This window comes from Octodon degus, unplaced genomic scaffold (genome assembly GCF_000260255.1).
Source record: "Octodon degus isolate 3935 unplaced genomic scaffold, OctDeg1.0 scaffold00046, whole genome shotgun sequence".
In the NCBI taxonomy this organism is placed as follows: Eukaryota; Metazoa; Chordata; class Mammalia; order Rodentia; family Octodontidae; genus Octodon; species Octodon degus.
Genome location: NW_004524622.1, coordinates 11,687,625 through 11,693,449, shown reverse-complemented (window position 1 = coordinate 11,693,449; position 5,825 = coordinate 11,687,625). Strand labels below are relative to the sequence as shown.

At 38.1% G+C, this 5,825-nt stretch overlaps 1 protein-coding gene across 1 annotated transcript in view; it reads right to left on the bottom strand.

Moving 5' to 3' along the window:
* LOC101564588 (intron-binding protein aquarius-like) overlaps positions 1 to 5,825 on the bottom strand; it is a 20,539-nt gene that overhangs the window by 1,531 nt on the left and 13,183 nt on the right.

The window sequence follows — 5,825 nt, the reverse complement described above, 5'->3', positions numbered from 1 at the left end:
TATATGAACATGTGGACTCCATTTAAATTCAAAACTCAAAAATGAGAACAGCCAGGATAGAATATGGAGTATGGGAGTATGTGATTTTTTTTTTCTTACACTTTAATATTGTCTCTGTCTGCATGAGCTTCTGTAGGAAGATATCAGAGACCAGGTGGTTTATACAGATTAAAAATTAATTTTTCACCATTCCAGATGCTAAGAAGTCTAAATGTACAGTGCTGATTGATTCAGTGTCTGGTGAGGTCTTTCTTACTAACAGATGTGCATCATTTTGCTGTACCCTACCTTGTAGAAAGGTTGCCAGAGATCTCTGGAGTTCTCTAAAAAAAGACACTGATCTCATTCATGAAAGCTCTACTTTCATGACCTAGTCACCTTTGTAAGACTGGGTCAACAACTACTGTCACATTAGGGATGAGGTTCTAACATATTACATTTTTTCTACACTAAAATAAATTAACTTAAAAATATCAAAAACAGTCACATGTTCCAGTGCAATTTTGCCTCACTCTGACTGTCCCCAGGCAATTTTGTCATTTTTGGCAATTTTATCAATAGGCTTCAGGAGGAAAGGTTTCATTATTTAGCCCACCAAGCCAGAGAAATTGTGACTCATACCTCAGGAAGCTAGCTGCTTCTGTGATATTGCAATCCATCAACATTTTTTCTGGAGACTCCCACATCTATACACCTTCAGAGAGAATTGTGAGAGAACATTGACAAGGGGATTTGTCCTGGGAGCTCTGCTCTGCTTTTTGACAGCTTTAATTGGCATCTGAGAAACAGCAGGATCTAGGAAGAGACTCAGAAATCTGCAGCAGCAGAATTGTATTCAGGTGTGTGCAAGAGTAAATCTTACTAGAGTGGCTTGTGTGCTCCCAAGTATTTTTATTTTCTTTACTTAACAAGAATTCTGAAAAATAGCTAGTCCACTGTCTTTGGCGGATCACTGAGAAGATTAGAAACACAAGATTTTTCTAGCCTTATTGTCTCTGTGTGGCTAGTGTGTTCCTATCTCCAAAAAAGCTGCCGTCCACCTGGCTGACACTGACAAAGGATCCACAAACTGCTGTACAGGGTTTTAGGGTAAATCCTGAGGGGATCTGACTGATTTTGTCAGATACAGAAGTTGCATTTCTTGTTTTATAGGTCTTGCTTTATCTTGGTCTTAACCATCCTGCAGAAAAGTATAAAAATGAGGTATAAAAAGTAAAGCCTTATTAATATGCTGAGCTTTAAAAGGCTCAAGTCAATAACTTCAGACATTGCTAGTCCTGGATAACCCACTACTACTATATACTACTGGATTATATTGAATTATTTTGCTGAATTCATGTACCTACAATATTTGGATGGCAATGGAATACCCATATCTAACAAAACTAAACAAAAAAAGGAGATATAGATGAAGGACAATTTTGTATCTGTATATACAAAATAGGATAGATATACAGCTACTTTCTCTTAATTCAATGAGAAGAAAGATTTGTACTATCAGTGTTTGGACAGGATAGCATGTCTCCATCTTGTACTATGAATACTACAAAGACAACAATGTGCAATGTATTAATTATTATAACTTTCCTACTAACCTGTTTTGAAACTGTCTCATTGCTATTTGTTTCTTAATAAAATTAATTTTAAAAAGCTGCTGTCTGTTCTTTTTGGCAGAATGGTAAGATTCCTGCAGATTTTTTTTTTACTTATGTTGCTTTGGCCAGAATTATGTCATAGACCTACACTGAGCTCCAGTGAATGAAGGAACCTTGTTTTTAAGTCTCTGTTTTAGATTCTGCATTTCTTTATCTGAAAAGGGAAATGCAGTGAATTCCTCATGTAGCTCTTAGGAGAATCTCATTCCCTAGCACCTGGAATGCAGAATGTGCACATATATTAGATGGTGCTGAGACTCCAGGGAACTGCAGGCGCAGTTGAATTCAAATGAGATACTCATACATTCCCAATCTTGTAGAACAATAGTATATATGCATTAAAGCAATATATATCTTTTCTAAAATAAAATTTTAGTTTTTAAAAATCAATACACATCTATAGTTGAGAGACAAATATTTCTATAAGACATAATGAAACAAATCATTCTTTATCTTCCACAATGCCAGTTCTCAGCATTCATTTCTTCAAATCAATCATTATGAAATATTATGAAAAGAGCATATCTTCTGAAAATTATCTCCTGATTTCTAAGAATACATTTCTATTGATGCCTACTGATATTAGTTTAAGATATCTATTAATATTTCAATATTATATTTATGGAAAAACTACTGTTCCTACTTACTATATTTATCAAAAAATTACTATAAAATAAGGAAATACTTGCTGTCTTACCCTCTACCTCTTAGCATATATATGTTCATTATATATTATTATACTAATCACCATTTGATTAAACCATTATTCACTGTTAAACTTATCATTCAGGGCTGAGTCATATAATTCTTGTGGTGATTAAACTTTGTTTTAATACAAGTTAACACTTTACCCATTTTTTCTGAGTTTCGATATACCTATCAATAATTCATATCATACTTTACACTGTAGGTGTGAATCTTCTATGCCTAGGTTAAATAAAACCCAATTAGCTGGATTAGTGATATCTTTTCCTTCTGTCATCTTGATTGAATCTGCGATGCTTCCTATTATTCATCTATGAAAATTTTCTCTTCTTATCTTCACCATAAATTATTATTTCAGGTACAAATATAAATCTAGTGTGCACCTTGCTCTAGAATAATTTGGAAGCATCACTCCAAAGACTTCCAGAGAGAGCATGTAGGCTACTCACCTCACCAGGTTCCTGGCAGAGCTAACTTCCTGCCAGAGTTAGCTGAGTCTGGCCACCAATCCTCACCCTAATATGGCCAGGGAGACTCAGCAGCCCTAGCCCTCCCTCCTGTAGTCCAGCTGTGCCTTCTACGTGAAGGCTGTCAAGGAGACATGTCTCTTACAGTGAACTACAGGAACATTATGGAGCAATGCCCTGCACCAATCCACCATTAAGAAAGCCTTGCACAACTTTCACCTGCACACACTCATCATTATCAGATGCTTCTTGAACTGTGCCTTGCTCCCTCTCCTTACTGAGGTGGTAATCACATTGAACCCCACAAAGCAGGAGCTTTGGTGAGCCTACTCTGCACTCTCACTCTCCTGAGAGCCTTGCTGACCTGAACCCCACCCATTACCATTACTGCAAAAAATGACAAAAGTAAGGAACAAAAGGCAATCTCAGACTTCTACTCCACCTGAAACAAATTCAGAAGACAAGCTCATAGAAGGACTTGGAAGTCACACATCTGAAATGTCTGAGATGATAGCAACTGAAGTAAAGAAACAACTCCGTTGGGCTATGGAAGAAATTAGATCATAAATAATCTATCATGTAAAAAAATGACAACAATCATGAAAGAATTGCTTGATACATTTAAGGAAGATACAAATAAAAAAATAGAAGAAATAGGAAAATGATGGAAACACTCAATGAACAATCCGAGAAAGACTTAGAATGCATGAAACAGATTCAAATAGATATCCAGGACATTAATAATTCCATTTGAAAGCTGTCAAAACTGCTTGAATGAAACAGAAGATAAAATTTCAGACCTTAAAGATAGCATTGCAGCTAATGAACATGAAAGGAAACATTTCTCAAAAATAATGAGAAACCAGGAAATAATAAGACAACAGCTGCAAGATGACACAAAGAAGAATAACATAAGACTGATAGATATTAACAAAACAGTTGGAGATAATACAAGAGACATAAAAAGCGTGTTTGCAGAAAGAGTAGCAGAAAACTTCCCACACATGGGCAAAGAATCTTATATACAGATAACGGAAGTATATAGAATTCCAGCTAGCCATAATCAAAATAAATCATCACCCAGACACATAATACTCAAGATCCCAGGGCCAGGGAGATAGATCAGTAGAATAACAGAACTAGCACCTCTCCCACCCCGCCCACCGAGTAGGAATTTCTGCCGCGTTCCAGGAAACCCCAGACCCAGTCCTAGCCCAGGTCCGGTGAGTGTGTGGGAGATTTTCCGGCTACCCTGTGCCGGCAGGACCAACTCCAGGTCCCAGCCCAGGCGCAGCGTGGGTCCGACAATCTTCCACCCCTATGGGACGCCCCCACCACTCCGCAGCATCTCCATTACCCTGCCCACCAAGTAAGAATTTCTACCGCATGCTGGGAACACCCAGACCCAGTCCGAGCCCAGACGCAGTGAGTGTTTGGGAGAGCTACCTCTACCCCTACTCCACCTTGTCCTCTACAGGCTCAGCTCAGGCCTGGCATACAGGCCTGGGGTGTAACCTTGCAGCTGCAATCTCTGCAGAGTGTAGAGGATAGAAACACTCAGCTAGTCCAGGAGCAGAAAATCTTGCCACAGGGGCACAACACGTTCACCCTCAAGGGCAGCAGCAGGAAGGAGCTGAGAAGAGCAGCCAGACTCAAGCCAGGGACAGCTGGATAAATCCAGACTTTGTAGATCTGCACCTGAACTTCAGTACATACTAAGGTTATAACTACAACGATGATCTACAACAAAGGCCAGAAGACAGTGCTACTCAAAATGACGAGAAGGAACAAAATGCAACCTCAGAACTCAATACCACCTGTAAAAAGTGAAGAGGACACTAACACAGAAAAAACTGGAAATCACACAGCTGAAAGCAATGAATCAAAGGCTTCTGAAATAAAGAAACAGCTGCAGAAAGGTATAGAGGAAATCAGACTGGACATAAAAAAGAAATCCCTGAATTAATAAGATCTGCAGTAAATAATCAAATGCAGAAACATATGGAGGAAACCCAGTACCCACCCAGAACAAGTACAGAGGACACTAGTTCGGCTCAAATGCATGAATTAATAGCGTCGATAGTAAATAAGCAACAGCAGAAAGATATAGAGGAAATCAGAGCACAACTCTTTTCTGAAATAAAAAAAGAATTTTCAGAACTCATAGCATCTGAAGTAAAGAATCAACTACAGAAACATAGGGAGGAAACCAAATCCGAAAAAAAACACTGCAGTAAAAGAATTTATAACTGCTTCTAAAGAAGATATTGATAAAAAATAGAGGAGATTAGAAAAATGACGGATTCCCTTAATGAGCAATTCAGGAAAGAAATAGATCGCATGAAGCAGAGTCAAAGAGATATAAAGGAAATGAAAACCTCAATCACAAGCTTGCAAAACCGTTTAAGTGAATGTGAAGACAGAGTTTCAAATCTTGAAGATGCTGGTGCAAAGGTAAGAAAGGATCTCTTAAAAACAATGAGGATGCAGGAAAGAATAATCCATCACCTGCAAGACGATGCAAAGATGAACAATGTAAGACTAATAGGCATCAATGAGAAAGGAGTCAATACAAATGAGATTAAAAAAATATGGGCAGAAGTAATAGCAGAAAACTTCCCAAATATGAGGCAACAATCTGACATTCAGGTAACTGAAGCATACAGAAAACCTAGTAACTTCAATTCAATGAAAAACACACCGAGGAATATAATAGTCAAGATCCCAGAAATTCAGCACAAGAATAATATATTGAAAGCGACTAGAGAAAAGAAGCAGATCACATACAAAGGGAAACCCATCAGAATTGCAGCTGACTTCTCTTCACAAACCATGCAGGCAAGAAGAGCATGGAGCAGAGTGCTTCGGGTCCTCTATGAAAACAAATTCCAGCCCACACTATTATATCCTGCAAAACTCTCTTTCAAGTTTGATGGAGAAGTGAAATACTTTCATGACAAAGAACAGCTAAAGAATTTCGTGATGACAAAGTCAACCC